Source organism: Pongo abelii, chromosome 4 (genome assembly GCF_028885655.2).
Source record: "Pongo abelii isolate AG06213 chromosome 4, NHGRI_mPonAbe1-v2.0_pri, whole genome shotgun sequence".
In the NCBI taxonomy this organism is placed as follows: domain Eukaryota; kingdom Metazoa; phylum Chordata; class Mammalia; order Primates; family Hominidae; genus Pongo; species Pongo abelii.
In genome coordinates, this window is record NC_071989.2 from 173,870,869 (window position 1) to 173,895,967 (window position 25,099).

Genomic DNA, 25,099 nt, shown 5'->3' on the forward strand with positions numbered 1-25,099 from the left:
TAAATAGTATTTTTTTAGATAGAGTTTTTTGGATTAATACATATTCAGCAGTCTTTAATATGGTTGGAGGTAGGAAAGGCTATATATTTTAATATGAGGTTTTCTTCAATAGCTAATTGGGTAGAAAGCCCAATTAGGTTGCCAAAATAGTTTACACATGAGGGAAAACAGATCTCACATGTAAGAGAGTGACAGATGGATTCCAAAAGAGAGGCCAAATGCGAGCGATGCCAGTGCTCCCAAGCCAGAGCCAACCAGAGCACATCTGAAGTCAAAGTTGGGTTTATTGACTTGTTGCAAAGAGGAAGACTGCACACAGTGGGGAACAGTAGAGTTTCTTTAAAAAAAAAAAAAGGTGTTAGAAGAGTCTCAGGAGAGAATAGAAGCTTGTGTTGGGTGACTTGAGGGAAGGTTCAAGGATGTGGAGACAGTTTTACGATTTGGGTATCCTAATAATTCTTATTTAGAAAGCAGGAAGCATGAAGCAATCCTGAAGCTGAAATCGGCACAGAAGCAGTAATCACTAATATCAGCAAGGTTAGGGTGATGTTAGGTCTTTTTTGTTGTTTGAACAATATTCTACTTTTTGTCTGAGTTCAGATATGCATTTATGGAGTTTTTGTTAGTTGGTTGTTTGGTTGGTTATTTCTCTTGATTCAACATGGTCACAGAGTGCCTTGCCTGATGTTTGAACAAGAGGCCACCCAGCCTAGCCGACAGTGTCCCCATCAGCTCCTGGATGGCAGGACTTTTTTTCTCTTTCTCAAAAATATCACAAAAAGGCAATTGATGTTGGAAAGAGCTAATTATATGTAGGGTTTGCATCCAGAGGGAAAAAAATCAACATTAAAGTTATACTCTAGGATCATTTCTATATATGTCATTCCGTCTAATTCTAAGAGTAAGATTATAGTATCCGTCTTCATTTACCAGATGCAAATCTAGCAGTGGAAGTCAATTAGGTTATTTGCTTGCAGCCACACAGATAATAACAGTAAAGGCTAGGACTTAAATCTTGATCTCACAGATTCTGAAATATATCATTTTTCTCCTTCCACAATATATGGGTCATATACTTCAAGTTGGAATTGGAAGCAAGCTATGGTGTCACTGGCAGAATTTGATAGTCCAATATGGGGATTGATTTGGATTGCTTTCACTTTTAGTGCTTTTTTACCATGCGTGTCTCAATTATTAATAATCAATCCCCATCTTGTACTCCCCAAATCTGCTCTTGACTGTCCATGATTGATTCTGAGTTTCTTTGTAGAATGTTAAACATTTGAGGCAATAGTGGAGCATCATTTAACCATTCATTCATTCATTTATCCGTGGTTCACTTCTAAGATTTTATTGTGAAACACAAAAAAGGACAATTAGTAAAAATGTACAACTCAATAACTTATGACAAAGTAGACACTTTGTAACCCCCAATGAAGTTAATAAACATGATCATTGCTAACACCCCAGAATTTCTCTTCATGCTCTCTCCTGATCGTAAGCTGTTTTTTTCCTCAATCAACAGTAACTGATATTTTGACATTGATGGTAATTATTTTCTTACTTTTCTTTGTATTATACCAAATAAATTTGCATCCGTACATATGATAAGTTAGTTCTTCCTCTATTTTTTACACTATGTAAATGAAAGCATAGGGTCTATAATTGTATCTACTTTGTTTTGCTCAAAATTATGTTTGTGCAATTCACCCATGATTTATGTGTGTAGCTGTGCTTTGTTCCATTTGATTGTTGTGTGGTGTTATTTTGAATGATTTTTAAAAATTGGTATACTTTAAAGAATTTTAAAATGTGTGTTAACAGTCTCCTATTGATAGACATTTTTTTTTCCAGTTTTGAGCACTTACACATTTTTGTAAATATTTCTTGATATGGATATGCGAACTTTGCTGTTCAGCAGGAGTGAAATTTCTGAATCTGATGATATGTCTATCATCTTCAAACTTTATAACTGATACCAACCTTTTTTCCAAAATGGCTGTACCAGTTTTTAGTCTCTCCACCACTATATAAACGATTCTTTTGTTTCAGATTGTTGGCATAATTGTCTTTTAAATTTTGGTCATTCTGGGATGTTATAGTAAGAAAATTTTCTGTGTGTTATAGTGTTAATAATAGTAGTGTTTTACCTTGCATACCTCTGATTGTTCACAATGTTTAATCAGTTTTTGCGTGTTTATTGCCCATCTGGATATTGTCCCTTGTTAATAATTCTCTTGGCCATTTGTGAAGAGGAAGTAGTTCATTTTCTTATGGATGTGTAGGCGTTAGTTGTACATTCTGGATGTTAGCCATTAGAAATTATATGTTGCATTAGTTAGGATTCTCCAGAGAATTAGAATCAATAGGGTAAATAAAGATATATTAGAGGAGATTTATCATGAAAATTGTCTGACACAATCGTAGAGGCTGGAAGTATGCAGAATATGCCATCTGCAAGCTGGAGAACCAGGAAAGCTGGTGATCTAATTTTGTCCTTGAAGGGTTGAAAGCCCGACAACCAGGATCTCCTATGTCTGAGAGCAGAAGATTTATGCCCCAGTTTAAAAAGAGAGAATTTTTTTCCTCTATCCTTCATTTTTTTCCCTATCAGGGCTCTCGAGGGATTGAATGATGCCCTCTCTCTTATCTGTGAGGCTGGACTTTTTTACTAAGTTTACTGAATCAAACATTAATCTCTTCTGGAAACACCATCAGACACACCCAGAAATAATGTTACCAGCAGTCAAGGCATCCCTTAGCCCAGTCAGGTTGAAGCATAAAATTTGCCGTGACATATGTGTTGCAAATATCTTTTCCCGCAATGCAGCTTATTTTCTACATTTTTAATGGTATCTTTTGGTGAATGGACGTTCTTTATTTTCCTGTAGTTAATTTTATTATTCTTTCTTGGGTTAGTGCTTTTTGGGTCCTGTTTTAGAGGTTCGACTACCTTGAGATGATGAAAATATTTTCCTGTTATCATTTAGAAAAACGTTTTCACATTTTAGTATTTAATTAATCTGGAATTTACTTTTGTATACAGTAGGGGCCAGATGGTTTTTTCTTCCTTTCCTCTTTCAGATAACCAATTGTCCTTGCACTATTAATTGAAAACATCTTTATATCCACTGCTCTGTTGTGTTACACTTTCATAGCGAAGGATCTATATATGTATGAGTCTGTTTCAGGGTATGTTATTTTATACTCTTAGTGTCTTGGGTTATTTTCTAGATTTGGACAACTATGGATAAATTTTCTATGAACACTTTTATTTCAGTCTTTGTGGGGATTTATGATTTTTTCTTTTTCTGGGTAAATACCTTCCTTAATTTCTAATTTATTGCTAGTATTTCATATATTTGGCACTTTTGTAAGTAGTATATTAGAGTAATAAGTTTTACTTATTTGGTATTAGTATAGAGAATTTTGTTAAAAATTTTTTTCTTTTAAGCTAAAATTTACACTCATCAAAATTCACCACATTTAATCTACAATCTTATGATGTTGACATATGCATGTGATTCGTAACCACCAACAAAATCATATGAAACAGTTCATTGTAGTAAAACTCTTCCTCTTACCCTTACCCTAGAAACCACTGGTCTGTTTTCAGTCCCTTTAACTGTGCCACTTTCAGAAGATAGTACTTGTGGAGTAGTGCCTAAGAAATCTTCACGTAACCCATGGTCACAAAAATTATCTCATACATTTTCTCTTAGAAATTTGTCCTTTTAAGTTTTAAGTTCTATAGTTTATTTTGAGTTAATTTTTGTATGTGATGTGAGGTATGCATTAAGTTTTTTTTGATAATATTTTCAGTTTCTTTACAAATGTGAAATAAGCTAGGCACAGAAGGACGCATATCATATGATCTCACTCATTTCTGGGAACTAGAGAAGCTGATCTCACAGAAGTACAGAGTGAATAGTGGTTACTAGAAGCTGGGGAATGGAGGGGAGGCTGTAGAATAAGGGATAGGGACAGATGGGTAAACAGTAGAAAATAATAGTTACATAGGAGGAATAAGGTCTGGTATTCTACTGTACAGTAAGGTGACTACAGTTAACAATATTGTATTGTGTATTTCAAGATAACTAGAAGAGAGGATTTTGAATTCCTCTCATTACAAAGAAATTATAGATGTTTGAGGCAATGAATATGATAAATATCCTGATTTGATGATTATATAATATTTACAGGTATTGAATATGTATGTGTCAATTAGAAATAAAATAAAACTTTTAAAAAACTTGTTATTTCTTTATTGAATAGCCTTGGTATCTTTATTGAAAATCAATGAGCCATTTATGTGAAAATATATTTCTGTTCTATCTGATTCGAGTTGTATTAATTTAATTGAGCTTTTTAAATAAATAGCTTTGGTTTCATTGATTTTCCTCTGTGGCTTTTCTGGTTTTCAGCTTTATAAATTTCTGTACTTATCTTTATTGTTCCCTTTTGGCTGTTTGAGATTAGCTTTCTATTGTTTTTGGTTTTATTTCTTAAGGTGAAAGCATAAATAATTGATTTGAAACCTCTCTTATTTTCTGCAAGCATTTAATATTATGAATGTTCTTCTAAGAGATGCTTTGGCTGCATCACACAAATTTTGATATATTGTGGTTTTATTTTTCTTTAATTCAGAATGTTTTCTAATTTCCCTTTTGTCTGCTTTTTTGACTTATGGATTATTTACCAGCATGTTGTACTGTGCTCTGTTTAATAGGGACACAGTTATTTGATCTAATGCAAAAAAAATAGAGTGCCTGAACTACAGAGAACAGGATAGTAACTATTATTAATCTGCAGTATTAATCACAAAACCAACTAAAAGCCATATGTGGCAAATCCCTTGAACTCTGGTACCATAGATTGGAAAGCTATTGCAAGAATTATGTAAATATTAAATTTATAATGCCTAGTAAAAGTCCCTGCAAATTTTAAGTCCTTGTTTTTTTTTTTTTTGCCATCCCTTTCTCACTACTTCATTTTGCAATGCCAGCACCATGTATCACATGTTAATACAGGAAGAGAAGTTTCTAATATTTTTCTAAAAGTTAATATATTCTTAAATGGTTAATAAAATACAAAATTGTATGCTTTATGGTAACCTCTTTGCACCATTTAAATCACAAAAACAAAATTTAAAGAAGGAAAAATAGTAGCACTAGGTAAAAACATTGTATGTTTTTCCAAACAGTGTTATAATGGTCTATTTTTTTCTTAAAAGACGAGGTTTCTTAGTGTGTTGGCATTTTACAAATCAGTAGGATATTGGTGAATTACAAAATGGAAGTGGGACTCACTTCTATCTTTTTTGCTTTTTCTTTCTTCATAGTTAAATGGAAGTACTGTTGAACGCATTTAGTCACTTATATTTGGTCAAGATCTTGACAAATTTATTGGTTGCTGGATACTTTTATATCACTACGAAAATTTCTGAGCTTTCTTCAGGACATGGCTTAGTTGGAAACAACTTGATTCTTTCAGGTCTTGCTTTTAAGCACTAATTTTCTTTCCTAGTGAGACAAAATCCTTCTTTGCATTCTAACTCTCAATCCTTGAAATAGGAGGTTTTCTATCCTGGTTGGTGGGAACAGACACTTACCTCAATCATGCTTAAACATCAGCTACTGTTCTTTCAGGTGTCTCTTTTTCTGGAGATGGGCAATTTCTTCACAGGCATGCATGATTAATAATCAGCTGTGTACTGAAAGGGGACCTTCTGAAGATTTCTGGAGTTCTGGCTTTGCACACCTCCCTTCTCTCTCTGGTAGTATGCCCTGCAAATTCTAGGCATCTGGGCTTCCTCAAATTTCCAACTCTGCTCAACTCAGGGAGACCATTGCATCTGACTGAATTTTCTCTCCCCGCACCACACCCTAGTAACTTTCTCCAGCTGAGGTAGTCTTAGCGCTTACCTTATTTGTTTCAGGGATTGCTGCCTTTTATTTTTTTTATTTTTATTTTTTTGCCAGACTGTTTCTTAAGTGCTCATACCTCTCACTGGATTTTTATAAGAATCAAATCATAAAAATGATTTGTAAACCACAAAATTGTATGTAATCATTAGATTGTTTTACTACTATAAGGTAATCAACTGAATCTTAGTAGCTGAGTGCTACAGAATATCTTACATTTTTCACATAAGCATTATAACATATCTAAAAATGTAATTTAAAATAACAAAACAATGCTGAATACATTATATGATATGACTATATGAGAATTCAAGTTGATTTTAATGGCAAGAAAAATTACTTTGTACTATAAAATCTGCTCTACCACAATCTGAAACTCTGAGGCTCAGTTTCTGTTGCATGTTTTTGTCTCATGAATACCCTAATTATTATCTTCTAGTTATCCTTTATTTATTCTTATTCAGTGAAACATCTCTGTGATGATATCTTCCTACTGTTTTCTCCACTAGAAATTCACCCCAATTGCTGATGAGAGTGCAATGTCTCAATTTTTGCTTACTTGAAGAAAATGGTGTTTTAAATTATGTAAATAACTTTTGGATGTCTTTCTTTTTATGTTACAGATACATGAAGTCTGGGGGTAAGACCTGCAGTAATTTCCTTTAAGGTAAGGATGTTTTCATCTTTTCTGTTTCCATTTGTTCAGAGCTACCTATACAAAGCACAATAAAAGGGCCTCTTCTGAGAAAGTTGGCCTATTCAAAATTTAAATTATGAGAAACAATCCCACTATCACTGAGACGAGCTTTTCTACGATAATTAGATATATCCCCTCTTCAAAAATTTCTTTGGCATCACCTGAAATTATGAAATACTAAGATTTTGAATAAATGAAAGTTTGTTTTTTCTTCATCTGCGTCATTTTCAGATACCTAATGAGTGTATGCTAATTGATATGTTAGGCTTTGTGTCCCCACCTAAATTTCATCTTGAGTTGTAATTCCCGTAATCCCCACGTATCAAGGGAGAGACCGGGTGGAGATAATTGAATCACAGGGTCGGTTTCCCCATGTGTTCTCCTGATAGTGAGTGAGTTTTCACGAGATCTGATGGTTTTATAAGTGTTTAGTAGTTCCTCCTGCGTTCATTCTCATTCCTGCCGCCTTGTGAAAGAGGTGCTTTGCTTCCCCTTCGCCTTCCGCCATGATGGTAAGTTTCCTGAGGCCTCCGTATCCATGCCGAACTGTGAGTCAATTAAATCTCTTTCCTTTATAAATTACCCAGTCTTGGGCAGCAGTATGAAAACAAACTGATACACTAATGAAGAAAAATCAAAGATTAATTTTTATTACAAAATACTGTAAATTTTATTATGTACTTGCTTAATATTCAGTGTCTCATAAGGGTGATTCTATCAAAGCCCATGCAGACAATGGGAAGACAGGCATGCAAAGTGGCTTTTCAATGGCCTTAGTTTACCAGTTACTCAGTAAGACAACAATAGGAGTAGGAAGTGGACTAAATGTAAGCTACCATAAATCAAAATGTGGATAGATGGATTGAAAATGAGGCAGAAGACAGTCTCAGGCAAACATCTTTATTAGATTTTATGCCTGAGAATATACTCCTATCATTCAGATTTGTTTATAAGGCCAATGGGAACAAATGATGGACATGCTGACTACATGGAGCTAAAGGTTAATGCTGAGTGAGGATCAGTTTAGCACGTCTAAATCACAGGGTGTGTGTCTGTTTAAGGCCAGAACAAGTGGTTATTCCATGTAGTTAAGCAACGAAGCCTGTTCACGGGTAGGAGGTGAGGCTTTGTTATTATTTTGGCCAAGTGGACTGGATTTGGTAAATGATGGCAAACATTAAGTTATTTTAGTATTTGTATAATGGCAGATTATTTTCTTTTCATATTTATTTTTATACATAGTAAATTAAATGTCAAGTCAACGAAGTAAAATGATTGATTTCTCTCTAGAAGATAGAATAGAAATTTTAAAGAGCTCTCAAAGCATTAAACGAAATGTCCAAGGGCTATAAAGGGAGACTCCGTGGAAAACTGTATTCAAATTGGTGCAGATTGTCATATCAATGCAGCACATGTCCCATTATAACCGTACAGCTCGATACAACAGGTACGGTACATCTGTGCAGTAACAGGTAAATTGAAATAAAATAATAACTTAAATTTTGGCACCTCTTTATTTAAATTGGAGAGCTTTTTAATCTTTTTAGAATCCTCGTGATTTTTTTTTTAAGATAGATGGGTTAAAATTATGTGACTAGGAGATGAAAATTTCGATCTAAATTATAATTATTTCCTACATCTGTTCTGATACATTTAGAATGGTTTGTGCTTGTAAATTAGGTGTTAATGAAATAAAAATGTTGTAACCATGTGGAACTTAAGAATTGCAATTGACTGAAGAAGATTCTGTAAATTCTCTGAGACTCGACTGCAAAGAAAGCTCTCATGTGCTACATGCTATACACAAAATTATGTCTTTATACACTTAACTGTTAAATTTAAAGTAAAAACCTAAAAATTGCCAAAGGGAAGCATTATTAAGAACTGCCTTTTAAAGACAAGCATTCTACTTTTATTACTTTGTCTTTACTTCGTTTCTGAACCGGTTAGCTGCACGCTGTGTAAAAGACATAATATTTTACAGCCTTCTAGACCCACTCCATAGGGACACAGGCTGAGAAATGTGCCAAATCATCTTCAGAAGGTGAGCTGGTAGCGGTGAGGGTCTGCCTTGGTTGCCTGTTTTTTTAATGTCCTGATCACACACTCTGGACTGTTGACATGCAACAAATTCTACCTCTGCTAACTAGAGGATATTTCAGTTGTATTTTTGTTAAACAAATGCCCAATTTAATACAATTTATATTTAAGTGATATATATTTGTGTTAAAGGGATGAAACGAATAAACCTACGGTGGTATCATTCCTAAGAAAGCCTTCCAGCACAGTTTGGTGTTAGTTTTATTAAATTAAGGTGAATTACTGGAAAGCAGAGCTTTAAGAAATATGCAGTTATAATACTGTACAAGTTGCATATAAGTATTATAAAATTGTTTTCGTATGTCCCTAGGAACTTAATTCCAATTTGCCTTTTGTTATGAGCAAAATACCTACTAGGTATTTTGCAGAAATATGTTTAATACTCTGATATGACTTGAAGGTTGCTAAATAATTAATTAATTTGAAAAATAAAGAATTTACACTTGACAAAATAAATTATTACCAGATTCAGAGATAATTTGACTAATTATGGCTATACTCAAATTCCAATATAATACACTAAGATTTATTTAGATGAAACATCAATACAATTTTGAATTACTAGAAATTTGGAGTAATCCTACTTGAACCTCACTCCATGTTGTGAGTGTGTATAGCTTTTCAAATACATTAAATGAAATTCATACATTTTAGGTGAGACATCAGCTAAGAGAAACTTGTAACTAATTCTCATCATGATTGATGAATTATTGTGTAAGCAGTTTTCTCCAGTGGAGGGAAACCTTCTAAGTACATTTTATTTTACTGTTGGACTTGTCATTGCTCTCTGTGTTCTTATTTATTTTCCTAAGTGCTTCGTGTTACGCATTTCTCTTTTTGAAGAAGACAAACGTATTAATATTGTCAAAAATAAGTCTTCAAATGACTCATTATGTGATTCTTAAACACTTTTACGTATCAATTTTTTCATTATCTTTACTGCTATTGAAAATGGGGAAAAAGACATCTGAATATAATTATTGACTAATAAGTTGAAGATTGATGTGTAGAAAAACTACATAAATAATAATATAGGCAACACTTATGGCAATGTTTGGTTATTTGATCATTGTTCTGATATATAGAAACTCAATTTTGTGATTCCTTCCAAGCCCTTAAGGCTAAATGGTGGAATTTCAAATTATGTTATCCAACCTTAAGGTATTTTCAAAATTATTAATTTCCCAGGTTTGTGTTTTCTTTTTCAGCTCTGCCAGACAAAGACATACTTTTGCCAGTAAAATATATGTAAAAATTGATAGCCAGCATAAAGGATATTTAATTACAATATTGTTTCTTTAAAAAAAATTGCTAACAAAAATTTTGTTTTGAAAAATATAGATAGCTGCAAGTCCTTATTTTCTTGACAACTCTTGATCCTGCAAAACAATAAAAAATGCATTTATTAATTCATTTGAGGGCTCTAAATATGTAGCCTCATGTGCAAATTCCCTTTTACTCTAAGGATGAACATTATTTCTCCTCTTTCATGAATTTTTTTCCCCACAATTTGAGCCTAAAATTAAGGAACTATAATTTAAAAAATTCATCACTCATGAGCAACTCTCACTCTAAATCTTACAGATCTCATTTGTTTATGATTGTTTGATTTGTAACACATTCTTTCCCAAATAATTTATTGTTGATGTATTTTCCTAAAAGCAGTGAAAGAATAAAAGGCTACAAATTTTGAACCACTTAGAATGAGCTATTCTTCCAGATATTACCCTATGGCTAATATATGAGATTTGAGGTAGTTTTATGTGCAAGCAAATTAATCATTATTTTAATTTGATAAATGACAAAAGCTTTTGCTTTTAAATTGTTTGTATTTGAACTTAGAATCAATTTATTTGCTCCAAAAGTTGAAAATGATTTCAGTTGAAAAGATAATTTAAAAATTCTAATCAATACAATCATAACAATCACATATGCTTCTCGAAGAAATAACTTGATTACAAAAAAAGTAAAAGGTTATTCTTATATAGATTCACGGTTTTAATTTTTTCCTATTTTATCATGCTTGACTTTTATCACACCCTCTCATTGTTTCTTCAAATTCAAAATTTGTAATTTTTTTTTTTGAGACAAAGTCTCTCTCTGTTGCCCAGGCTGGAGTTCAGTGGCATGATCTTGGCTCACTGCAACCTCTGCCTCCTGGGTTCAAGTGATTCTCCTGCCTTAGCCTTTGGAGTAGCTGGGAGTACAGGCACACACCACCACGCCTGGCTAATTTAAAGCCTTATTGTGGTTTTAAAGTTGATTTGAACAAATGCAGCCTTTATGACTCATTGAAATGTATCACTTCTAGAGACCCATCTGAGATTGATTCTCACAGAATGTTTACTAATGGTAAAAAAAAAAAAAAAAAAAAAAAAAAAAGAAGAAAAACATACCTAAAACCATTACTGAAATACCTTATCTGGTATGCTATGAATATTCCAAGCATTATTTATGAATGTCTCTTAAAATATATTTATTAGATCAATAATTCACTCTGAAAGGCTCTTGAATGACATTTTTAATTAGTTGTGGCACAATGATAGAACTATTATTTAATCCTTGTTTCACAAGTAAAAGGGCACATTACACAATAATTTAACTGCTGATTCCAAATTATTCAGCATATTTCATGTGATTTTTTTGTAAGTAAAATGGAAGTTTTCTTTCTATATTACATCTTTGAAAAAAATGTGTTATACAATATTTAAGAAGCATTGAGTTCTCTATATGTGTTTAATTTTACAGAGGATGAATGATGACTAATGGGCGTTAATCAAAATAAGTAAAAATTATGACTACTGAAGCAGAAATTACTAAATTCTCGTAATTCATTTATAATAGCTTTGGGATCTGAAAGGAAACAATCAAAACAGTAACATAGAATTGAAAGAAAAGGATTTATCTACACACATTTTTACCTTCCAATTTGAGAAGATTGTTTCTACATTTCTTAAATAGCTCCAAAGAAATTGTATGTACCCTATTAAGTTGGGGCAGTCTTATAAGAGGAATTTCCTTAAACATTTAATCTAACTTTCTCTTTTTTTTCCCAACATATATTAAACATTTTTCTCTTGTTATCTCTTCCATATGGCTGAGAAATTATGTGTCTTCCATATGGTGGAAAAACGTTTGTGTTCTTGAAGCTGGCTTTCTGTTCTTCTTCTAACCCACTTAAGTATTACAGCATTTCCCTCATCTGCTTATTTTATTTTTTCAGTTATTTACCTCTTTTTCTCTATATATCTACTAATTTTTTAAATTAATGCATATAAACACATTACTAAAATCTTGAAAAGTTCTAAAGCCCTCTAAAATACAAACAGGTTATATTACCAATGTTTATGTATTAGACTGATCATTGGTACTAATTAGACTGATAATTGGTACTAATAATCATATTGACTATGAAACCAGTGTTACAAATATGTTAGTTCTCTAGGTTCTATTGCAAAACACTATAATAATATACTGAAATAGTTTCACATTAGAACTTTTTTTTTTTTTAAAAAAGTTGACTGTTTCATTTTTTTCCAAGCACTAGATGAGAGGTTCAGATTCATTAAAAATATATATATATAAAATATATATATACACACATACATATATAACACTAAATATTATGCAAGCACTAAAATTCTAGAATTTACATTAAAAATAAGTTAAAGTTTTATAAGATTTTAGTGAACTATGAACGTTAACACAAACAATCCTGCCATTTTTCACGTTATGCTGCGGTTCTATCACTAGCTACTCTGGGAGGTTTTCTTACTTTGGGTTTCACTAAGTTATTTGAAAACTATGAGAAACAAAATTGTAAATTTCAGGCTTTCAATTTGTCTTGAAGTTTACAAAGCGATGTTCCAGGGAGAAGCTGCAACCAGTGTCTGTACCTTCCCTTTTCAGTTGTACATGGTTAGAAATGTTTAGGAACTCATAATACACATATCTGCAAAAGAAGAATCGCTTTGAAAAATAGTCATTTTTGGCTGGGTGTGGTGGCTCACACCTGTGATTCCAGCACTTTGGGAGGCCAAGGTGGGTGGATCACATGAGGTTAGGAGTTCGAGACCAGCTTGACCAACATGGTGAAACCCCGTCTCTACTGAAAATACAAAATTAGCCAGCGTGGTGGTGCATGCCTGTAATCCCAGCTACTTGGGAGGCTGAGGCAGGAGAATCACTTGAACCTGGGAGGCAGAGGTTGCAGTGAGCCAAGATCACGCCATTGCACTCGAGCCTAGGCAACAACAGTGAAACTCCGTCTCAAAAAGAGAAAAAAAAAAAAAAAAAGAAAAAGAAAAATAGTCATTTTTGCTCTGTTGAAAAAGCATCAATAATTTTTTCAGTTTATTTCCATTATGAAAGAATGTTGTCAGACATAATGTCCTAAAGTGAAATGAACATGTTTTGTTGTTGTTTTTTTCCTTCTCCAACTTAGCAAAGTAAATTGGCCAACTAGCAATCACATAACCTAAAATTATTCTATTAGCACTGAACTTATGAGTGCTAAGTACACATTTAAACAAAAAGTGATAGTAATTTTATTCCAGTAATAATAAATTTATCAATCAAAACAAACCATAGGATCATGTAAGATAATTCTGTCATGTACTTCTATTATTATTTCAATTTTATAATATTCAATTTTCTGTATTTCTGATACTAGATTTTGGGGTGATATACATTATACATGAAAATATTTTCCTTCAAGCACAAAATAAAAAGGATATATTTCAAGAAACCATATCTGGACAATTAGTACCCTGTTTTGTTTTGTTCCGTTTGTATTCACTCTTAGGTAATTTGTTTCCCTTCTAATATTCTTAATACTTCTAAAATTGCTGGGTTGATAATTGTTAGTGATGGAAGTTTCAGTACTTGTGACAGTCTTTTTCTACATGTTAGATAGCTGCTATGGGCACTGTACTTCTCTTTTCTCATTCTAGGCATTAGCTTTCCCCCTTGCTCTTTGGTAACTTTTACAACCCTACACTATTACAACAGTTCTTTGCCAATGTCCGTCTTCACGTGCAATGTTGGTTACTTTTCTGTTTTTATTCTTGTGTACTTATTGCATTTTTATAACATAAAAATTATGTTAAAAATAAGTGATTAACAGTAAAGCTAAAATAATGGATATGAATAAATTTACTATAAATTATGAAAAAATTACTATAAATTATGAAATATTTAATATTTTAAAAATACAATTAAAAAGATAATGTACAATGTCTTTAAAATATCTTTACTCATGTAATATTGTCAGATAAATTGTAGTTTTAGAAATATCTTGTTGATTATTACAATCAGGAAATAATTTTAAGTACATGACATGAAATAACTATGCAATAGATTATACAACTATAATGTTGTATAAGGCATATACAAACTAGAAAGATGATAACAGTTACATATTTTAGAAGTTTTAAAAGTCTCTTAATGATAAGATGCTCTATTACTTATTTCAAGTTTTGAAATAGTACTAAATAATTATAAAATCCACTGTTCATTAATTAAAAAGGAACACATGCTGTATATGAATGACTCAGAAAATAAAATTGTTTTCCATGGCTTCATTTATTTATGCTAGTTTCTCTTCTGCTTTTACTCAAAACTGTGGAGTAACTCAGTGCTTATTTCTGGGCCTCTTCTTTTTTTTTTTTTTTTTTTTTTTTTTTTTTTTTTTTTTTTTTTTTTTAGCCAAACTCTCTCACTAGATGTCTCATCCAATTTCATGGATTCTAAACACTGTCTATTCTAAACATTGCCAGGCCTGACCGAGCTCCTGAGTTTGATTGAGATTATGTGCCCAACTCAACCTCTCTACTTGGATGTCATCTTCATCAGTGCATCTTGTCAGTTCTATCTAAAGCATAGAGGTATCCATTTTGCTCTGTCTTCATTGCCAGCATCCCAATTTAGGTGAGCACCCTCTTTGTTTTGGCAATAGCCTTTTGACTGATCTGCCTGTTCCCAGAACTCTTGCTTCTTTGCACCTTGGCATTTGCTCTTCTTCTTGCAGGAAAGTTCTTACCATGGCTAGCTGTTGAATCTCATCCTTCAGATCTTGAACTCCTTCTAGAAGACTTCCCAGACCACTTCCCTACTCAAAGTAATTCTTTATTACAACACTCTTTTGTTTCCTCTCCTTTCTTTTTGTCTATAGTACTTACAACTATCAGCAATTACTTTATTTAGTTTAATTTATTTTATATTTTCAGCTTCCTTTACTTAATTGAAAGTTACAGGTAGATAAAGTTCTTGTTGATCTACTCTGTTTCCAGCACCTAGCAAGATCCTTGGTATATGAAAACTACTTAACTACTTCATGCCTCTTTTGGCAGTATTTATTGCAGTAGTTTTGAAATAGCTTTTAAAGTGTTAAATCATTTCTCTGAATGATTTAACTTGAAAACAGATAAGCTGCTCTGTTCTTATTGAAACAAGGTAGTGGCTAACCAACCTCAATCACATCATTTCTCTGGTCCCCTGCAGAATCCCCATGAGATCCCCACCAGTACTGTTAACTGGTGAAACCATAGTACTCCTCAGACAACCATTGACAACTCCTCTGCTATTACAGTACTATGGCTAAATCCTCGTAGTGTTGGTAGGATAGCATAATAGAAAGGCATAAAATTTAGAGTCAGAAGATTTGGGAACTATTTACAACTTTACTACTCTAATAGCTCCATTTGATTTTTTTTTTTTTTTTTTTTTTTTTTGAGATGGGAGTCTTGTTCTGTCACCTAGGCTAGAGTGCAATGGCACGATTTCGGCTCACCACAACCTCTGTCTCCTGGATTCAAGTGATTCTCCTGCCTCAGCCTCCTGAGTAGCTGGGATTACAGGTGCCTGCCACCACGCCCGGCTAATTTTTGTATTTGTAGTAGAGACGGGGTTTCACCGTGTTGGTCAGGTGGGTGCATTTGATTTTTATAGGGCTAACCAAATTTGTAACTAACAGTAATTCATTGAGATGATAACACAAAGGGCTAAGATCATAAATGGAACACCACTTTTTACACAGTAAAATCATGTTTAAATATTAAATTCTTTTTCTTTTTTTTCTTTCTTTTTTTTTTCTTGAGATGGAGTCTTGCTCCGTCGCCCGGGCGGGAGTGCATTGGTTCAATCTCGGCTCATTGCAACCTCTGCCTCCTGGGTTCAAGTGATTCTCTTGCCTCAGCCTCCCGAGTAGCTGGGATTACAGGCATGAGCCGACGCACCCAGCCAGATTTTTTTTCTTTTTATAAGATGGCATTTTGTATACAGCTGACATGGTCCACTAGTAAATTCATGATATTTCTCCCCAAATCAGTTCCTTTAGTAGTATCTCTTGTCAGTGATAACATTGTTTATCCAATCATCAACTGAGAAACCTTGGAATGACAGTCATTCAGCCTCATCTTTTCTTATAAATCAAAGGTCCTTAAATTAACTTCTTTAATATATTTTAAACCCATCACTTCTGCGGACACCTCTCTAGTCCATGATAACATTATCTTTCTGACGAATTAATGTAATAAACTCTTAATTATCTTTCCTAAATATACTGTTTTCCCACCCCCTGCCAAGTCTGTGGTCCATACAGCTACTATCTTAACAAAATCTAAATTAAGTGATGTTACTCCCATGCTTAAATCTTTTGTGTTTCTAATATTTTAATATGCGTTGAAGCCACTTGGGAATATTGCTAAAGTGATCTTGGTTTAGCAACTCTGAGATGGAGTCTGAGATTCTATATTTCTAGCAAATTCCCAGATGATGCCAGTGCTATTACTCCACGCATGGTACTTTGAATAGCAAGGAATAGATGATTCCCAGCTACACTGGAATACATATTAAAACCTGTCCATGGTCTATAAATTCATACGTGATCTCCTTGCCTTTAGATATCATATCATATCTCTCTTTCCACTTTCCTTCTCAGTCTCTACATTCTGACCCTTCTTTTGGTGCCGTGAAGGCAGGAAGCTAATTTCTGCCTCAGAGTCTTAGCACAAGTTCTTCCATCTGTTTGGAATACCACACCTCCTACCCAATACTCACCCCTGCGCAGGCAATTTCCACTCATGTTTTAGATGTCTCAGCTTAACTCTCACTTTCATGGAAGCTTTCCTGGAGGCTAAATATGGCTCGGTTCTTTCTCTTTTAGCTTTCATTGCATCTCACATTTCCTCCTCATAGCATATATTATAGTTGTGATTAAATAAGTAATTACATTATTGTCAAACTAAATAACAGAGGAAAAATCTCTACAAGAAAATGATGTTTATTTGGGAGTAGGCATTGCAATGGGAATATGCATGCCATAGTACAGTATACTATGTGTGTATTCAGGGAAGTAAAGGAAGACAAGATTTTTTTTTTAAGATTACCGAATTGTTTTGAGATAATTATCCTTGGCTATAAGTGTTAATATCAATAAGGGTTGTACCAGTACACATTTGAATAGGCAGTTAGATTAGCTGATAGATGGGAGAGATCAGCTAATTCCTATAGAAATGGGCTAGTGCTTGGTCTAGAAATAAACTATCTATAGTTACTAAAAGGGTGATGAGTAATAGGTAGGATAGGATGGGGGCTGGGGAAGCTAGAGGTAAAAGCTGAGTGGAGAACCTATGGAGAGAATGACATCTGGGCCATGCCTGGTTGGCTGCAATGGAATCAAAGAAGTTATTTTGATTAAGAAAAGAAAACTGCCATAGTGGAAGAGATCCAAAGAGGCAAGAACAGAGTAAAGGCCTCAATTACCCATGGGCTGAAGAAGTGAAGTTAAGTGAGTTCTAGAAACGAAGTTCACAGTCAAGGAGACAATTTGTCTCAAATTCCAGACTAAGACACAATGAGGCCAAAAGTATAGACTTGAGGTGAGGTAATTATGAAAATCGAAGGGATGGAGATACTCAAGACCAGTCATCTGAGATGAAGCCCAGGGACACTGCAGGACTGCAGGAGTTTTAATGACCATACCACAGCTGCTGGCAGCGTCTCTGACTCTGATCTTTCTAATGGAGAACAGTGTAATTTGGGCATGACAAGCAGAGAGCAAGATCTGGTGTAGGCTCAACATAGCACACTCCGGTGGTCAGAGCAGAGATGGATATTATATCAGAGCACTCTATTTGCCTCAGTTAACTCTCTTGGATCCTATAACAATCTCAAAGGAGAATATCATGTGGCATGCTAGGATATGCTGATATCCTGATGAATCTGTGGCAAATTTTTGAAATAATGGAAGCTGATCCTTTTCTGCTTTCTGTATTCATAACCATCTTCTAGTGGGCTTTTTTTTTTTTTTTTAAGTCTACTGGTGCTCTCAAGCTGCCCTAAACTAGTGCTTTTTAAAAATAAGCAGGTGAATCACCTGCAAGGCTTGTTATACTCCAGTTTCTACTCTCCCCAACACTCAGAATTTTGGATTCAATAGGTCTGGATGTGTTACCCACTATGCCAATTGATATGTCCATTAGGTTCAGGTACCTAGGTGTGCTTACTCAGTAAGGTTTCACAGTGGCTCAATAGCCAATTATATATACTTCAATTTGCAGTTTATTGTGAGGCTTTCACATACAATCAATCATGCAATTAATACTCAACACACAGCCAATAATAACAGAGTGACAATCAACCACAGCAATGGCTCAAGGGACCAACACACCAATAGATTAATCGAGTGGGTCCAGAAAGCCTTAAGATACCAGTGGTAGTAGGAGGTCACTGTTTCTCCCAAGTACAAGTTCTGGTGGCAGCTGTCAAGATGAGAGAAGCTCTTGGAGTTCTCCTGGGCAGACCCTCCTAAGGCCTCTCAAAAAAAGGCCTTGTCCTGATTTTTATGATTCTCCCAGATGGGTCTATTTTCATTATCTCAGCCACCTTTCACTTTTGTCAGTTCCTTTCAAGCCTCCCATGGTACACAGCAAAAGCAGGTGTAACTTTCCTAACTCAGTCTATTACTTATATGTTTATCACTTTGAGGGGGTCACTGTGGGCTCAATGCTTCTTGACATGAGTGATTCCATTTTGAGATAGTAGGTGCACAAATTGTGATATATTAAGGTGGGGCTCAGTAATTTGCATTTTTAACAAGTTCCCAATTGATGCTCATGCTGTTGGCCCAGAGCCACACTTTGAGAACAACTGTTTTAAACCTTCAATCTTACTGTTCTATCCAAATTTGTCATCTGTAAGGCCAAAAGCCCATTTAAGTAACAACAGATGATGCGCCTCATCTGAAACACATACGGTAAAATTGAAGCAATTTTAGGGCATCTCAAACTTGGCAAAATGTAGTCATCTATTGAAATGATGTCTACAAATAAGTGAATGACTGATATGTACAACAATTTATCTGGCTTCATTCCATTTTTAAATAGTAAGAACTATGTTTAAGTGAGATAAGTCTGATGAGAAGACCCTCAGGAAATGTCATTAAATGAAAAGGGAAATTTCTGAATTGTGAGGAAGGATTTTCCTGGGCAGAATGTTGACATATTTGGCATAACAAAATTATTTGTTTTATTTTCCACTGTGGAGTCCTGATAAGTAAGCAAAAACAAGGAAGGGGCCCCAGGTCGGGTAGAACAATTGTTCTGAGAGGTGGCTAATCACAGACAAACTACTGGCACAATCTCCTGTTGCCAAATACCTTGTTGCACATGAAGCTCCAGCAGCACAACCTTGACCTCGTTCTGTACATAGCCCCTTCAACATGACCCTATAAAACTTCTAGTTAACCCCTGCCTCTTCACAGACAGCACCTTCTCTGCTGTGCTGCCTGTTGCACTCTCGCAACATATCTCTTTGAGTACAACTGTTTTGGTAAATTCCTTTTACCGCCCGCATTGCTGACCTCACCCAGTCCCACCTGCAATACTAACCTCTACTTCTGAATCCGCAAATCTCCTAGTTTTCTCTTTTTTCGACTTTACCATTTCATTTATAACAATTCTTGTTTTTGTTATTTTTAATTTTTTTATTTCAGTAGGTTTTTGGGGAACAGGTGGTGTTTGGTTACATGAGTAAGTTCTTTAGTGGTGATTTCAGAGATTTCAGTGCACCTATCACCGAGCAGTGTATACTTTACCCAATGTGTACTCTTTTATCCTCCTCCCCCTTCTTTCCCCGAGTCCCCAAAGTCCAATGTATCATTCTTATGCCTGTCCTCATAGCGTAGCTCCTACTTATGAGTGAGAACATAAGATGTTTGGTTTTCCATTCCTGAGTCAATTCACTTAGAATCATAGTCTTCCAGTTCCGTCCAGGTTGATGTGAATGCCATTATTTCATTTCTTTTTATGGATGAGTAGTATCTATGGTGTGAGTGTGTGTGTGGGTGTGTATGTGTATTACTTTTTTTTATCCATTTGTTGATTGATGGGCATTTGGGCTGGTTCTATATTTTTGCAATTGCAAATTGTGCTGCTATAGACATGTGTGTCCACGTATCTTTTTCATATAATGACTTCTTTCCTTCTGGTTAGACACCTAGTAGTGGAATTGCTGGATCAAATGGTAGATCTAGATTTCTTTAAGGAATCTCCACACTGTTTTCCATAGTGGTTGTACTTATTTACATTCCCACTAACAGTGCAAAAGTGTTCCCTTTTCACCACATCCATGCCAACATCTATTTTGTTTATTTTTTTGATTATGGCCATTCTGGCAGGGGTGAGATGAATACAGGTGTTGAAATGGGAATTGTGTGCCTAAAGAAGAGGAAGGAGACTGGTGATACACTAGGGAATTTTGTAAGTTGGAAGCTACCAGTTTCATATATTTTGATCATCACCCAAAAAATTGCAATATCAGTTAAGGTTTGTCTTTCATTGTCTCCCCAGGTGTGAGCATATTCCATTGTTTAAAAGCATCTGTGAAAGAAGCATTCATTTTTTTCAAAGATAATTTTTCAATACAGCACCTGTTCAAAAACTAAATTAGACTCTGAGACTGCAGTATGACTTCCTTTTACATCACATAGCATTTCAATGAAAATGCATAAGAATGCTTTAATTTGCAGGAGTTATATATACATTTTTGTGGTGTCCTGTTTAGGCAATTTTTAAAAATAACAGTAGAGGTGTTAATTACTATAGTTACCTCGAAGGTAAAAATCTCACCTTAAATTCAGTGACTTGGCTTTGCATCTTGATCTAAGCCTTAGGGCAAATAATCTAAAGCCAAAATATGATCACAAACTATTTTGCATTTTAGCCTATATTAAGAGATAATAGAGTCCACTGGAAGATGAGCTATGGAAACACTCTTAAAAGCTGTCAGTCTTACGTGCTCACTGACCTTTGAAAGAGGATATATATAATATATATTTTTGTTTGTTTGTTTGTTTTGTGTTTTTTGGGGGGGGCAGAGTCTTGCTCTGTCGCCCAGACTGGAGTGCAGTGGCACAATCTCGGCTCACTGAAACCTCTGCCTCCCAGGTTCAAGCCATTCTCCTGCCTCAGCCTCCTGAGTAGTTTGAGTAGCTGGGATTACAGGCGCGTGCCACCACGCCCAGCTAATTTTTGTATTTTTAGTAGAGACAGAGTTTCGCCGTGCTGGTCAAGCTGCTCTTGAACTCTTGATCAACAGACCTTGTATTTTTAAGAGAGTGAATGTATTTTTAGAATTCAGAGCTTCTCAGTTTTCTTACTCAAGTGTTTTTAAGGATTTAAAATCCAGTAAGCATTCAGTGGATTTGTTTTGTGTTTTGTCTTCCCTTTAACCACAAATAGAAAAGAGATTCTCCTGTATGTCACTTAGCAATTCTTCAGCCAAGATATCTCCAACCATATTATAATAGACATGGTAATTTCGTAGATTTTACCAGCTTGTAAAAACCACGGTATTTAGAAAATAAAAGGATATTCAAATTGCTCCTATAAATTCAAATTGTATCTCTTTTTGTATATCACCTTTGAGAATATTTCCTATAACATATTAGAAGTAAGGGAGATTTTGAAACTAAGATTCATAGGCATTTAGTATTATCCATATGAACAAAAGTAGGAAAAGTGGGTCTTTTATTCTGTTTCAGCGTTACAATTTGATTACTGTGATAATGGATTTCCTTAGCAGTTTTTGTTCAGCTTCACATTGGACCCTTTTGCAGAAGATTTCTTTACATTGTTCTAACAGTTTGGTCACTTTACAATATGTTATACTTACCAATATTAATACATAATAATTAATAAACTTCAGCCTGCATACAAGGAGCTTATTGTCTTTGTAGATTAAATTGCAGTAAAGATTTTCCAAATGCCAGAATTTAGTCTGTTTGAAACCAAGCATAGAAAGGTTTGGATCCCTATTTTTTTTTAATGGATCTTTTTTCACTTTTTGATCAAAAAGTTTATTTTCATAAAATGACTCCTAGGCAATTGCTACAACTATTATACAGATATTTCAGGTACCCCTTCAGCTACTTCAGTTTACCCAGTTACTCCTTCTGCTACTATAGCTACTTTGCCATACCCAGCTTCTCTAATCACTTATTCTATCTGGCCCATCTACTCTATCATAGGTCTCTCCAGCTGTCCTAGCTACTTCAATTAAACAAGATACTGTGGTGAACTAAGCTTCTCTTTCAAGTAATGCCACTCTTCTTTCAGATGCACATTCCTTTCTTCAATTAGCCCAGCTACTCTGACTGAATCAACTATGCCTAACGAATTCAACTATTCTCATCTTCAAGGCCGTTATTTTTGTCAAACTCTTTTACCCTTTATGACCCTCATATTTCATCTGTTTATTTTCATATCTCATCTTCTCTTTGAATGCCTTAAAACTAGAGTTGGCTTCTTGCCCCAAGAATTTCTATTTCTTCTATAGGCTTAGGACTTATGTATTCATCCTTTGTCCACTTTGGTAGAATGTGGTTGGAGCTCCTATCAGGCTTTTGGCTTCACCCTTTTCAGATCCCTATGTTCTTTCTCTTCTTTTGGAAGTGTACTTTCTGCCCTACTCCCCTCAAAAAAAAAAAAAAAAAAACTAAAGGAAAAAAATTAGTAGGGCCCTATTTCCACCTAAAATCTTACATGGATCCACAAAATTAAAATATCAAATTAAAAGTATTAATGCTCTGATAGGACGTCTTACCCTCTTGACTTCCAATTTTCTCCACAAATTAGTACATAGGGCAGAAGTACAGAACACAATTTGAAAATTGATGACCCAGCACAGGAGTTTGCAAACTATACACAATGGTTTAAATTCAGACCACTGCCTGTTTTTGCACAGCCTTTGAGCTAAGGCTAGCTGTAGCTGGCCTTTTAAATGATCAGAAAAAATATAATGAATAGTTCTTGACATGTGAAGAGTGTTGTTAATACTTCAGAGTCTGTGAATGAAGATGTATTGAAATACAGTCAGCTCATTTGCTTATGTATGACTTACAGCATTGGAGCGCAGACACCCTGTGGCCCACAATGCCTAAAACATTTACTATCTGTTCATGTATAGAAAAATGTTGAAAGATACTATTGGCTGTCACAGGTGTTCATGTCTAGAAATCATAGTGCACTTCAGGAAATACAATGACATACAACTATTTTCAACCTTAAGTAACTAAAAAAAAATGAAAAATTATCTTTTCTAGTACATGTAACATTGTGGAACCAAAGGCTTAAAAAATATCTGTGGGGAAGAAAATAAGAGCTTAAAGTTAAGGAAACTACATATATTTTATAATTCAGAGAAGAAAGCACCATTATTGAATTTTATCAGCAGGCATACTTGAGTCTCGTTCACTGAACACCAGTATTTTGAAGGCACATCATTACAGAAATTCTGAACCAAGGGTTCCTGGTATTGACCTTCAACCCATTTTCTGACTCGGCTCTAATAGGGGCCAGAAAAAGATCCCAACTCATTTCACCTGTCAACTCCATCTTGCCTAAGGCTGACAGAACGCTCATGTTCAGCGTTAGTCTAAACCCTCTTTCAATCAGTTCTCAGTTAGTTTGACAGAAATATAGCCAAACTGAAATTTATGTTGGAAATTAATACATTTAACAAATCTAGAAAATGTTGATTGAGATAACATTTGAGATGATTCTTAATAGGAGGCATTTTGAATTAGTGGAAAATGGAATAGGAGTAATAATTTAGATGGAAAGTATAGCTTGAACAGAAACCTATAAGTTGAATAATATATGTATTTGAGAAATATATGTATTCCCAAGTGATTAAAACAAAGAGTATATATTAATTTGAAAATATAGGTTTGAATTATGTGAACAATCTTGAATGTGAAAATAATTTGGTAAAGCAGTTGGAGAACCTCTCTATTTTATTTTATTTTATTTTATTTTATTTTATTTTTTTAGGAAGTAGAAGGATCTGAGTAGACTGGTGCTTTAAAATTGCAATTTTTAGTCTAGAGGAAATGGATAAATTCCTGGAAACACACACTATCTCAAGATGGCATCTAAGAAGACATTGAAACCCTGAACAGACCAATACTGAGTTCCAAATTTGAATCACTAATACAAAACCTACTAACCAAAATAGCCCCACACTAAATAGACTCACAGCCTGACTCTACCAGACATAGAGGGGCTGGTATCAATTCTACTGAAACTCTTCCAAAAAATTGAGGAGGAGGGACCCCTCCCTAACTCATTCCACAAAGCCAGCATCAGCTCAATACCAAAACCTGGCAAAGACACAATAAAAAAAGGAAAATTACAAGTCAATATCCCTGATTAATGTGGATGCAAAAATCCTCAAAACACTAGCAAACCAAATCCAGCAGCATATCAAAAAGTTAAATCACCATGATAAAGTAGGCTTCATTCCTCAGATGCAAGGATGGTTCATCATATACAAATTAATAAATTGGATTTACCTCTTAAACGGAATTAAAAGCAAAAACCATAGGAGGATCTCAATAGACACAGAAAAATCCAATAAAATCCAACATCCCTCCATTATAAGACCCCTCAACAAACTTGGCATCAAAGGATCATACTTCATAATAATAAGGGCCACCTGTGACAAACCCACAGCCAATATCATACTGAATGGGCAAAAGCTAGAAGCATTCCCCTTGAGAACTGGACTAAGACAAGGATGCCCACTTTTGTCCCTGAAGTGAGAGGATCGCTTGAGCCTGGGAAGTTGAGGCTGCTGTGAACCATGATCATGCCACTGCACTTCAGCTTGGGTGATAGAGCAAAACCTTGTCTCAAAAAAAAAAAAAAGTCAAAGAAAAAAAACAACAGATGCTGGCAAAGCTGTGGAGAAAAAGAAACGCTTATATACTATTGGTGGAAGTGCAAATTAGTTTAGCCACTGTGAAAAACAAGTCAGAGATTTCTCAAAGAACTTGAAACCAGACTATCATTTGACACAGCAATAGCCTTAACGGACA

The 25,099-nt window shown here is 34.6% G+C and overlaps 1 long non-coding RNA gene across 1 annotated transcript in view; it reads left to right on the forward strand.

Annotated features, from left to right (window-relative positions):
- The window catches only part of LOC129059610 (uncharacterized), a 1,962,070-nt gene that overhangs the window by 724,959 nt on the left and 1,212,012 nt on the right, over nt 1-25,099 (forward strand). Inside the window, exon 3 of the long non-coding RNA XR_010140069.1 lies at nt 6,548-6,591. This is a non-coding gene — a long non-coding RNA (uncharacterized LOC129059610). The remainder of the gene's footprint in view (nt 1-6,547; nt 6,592-25,099) is intronic.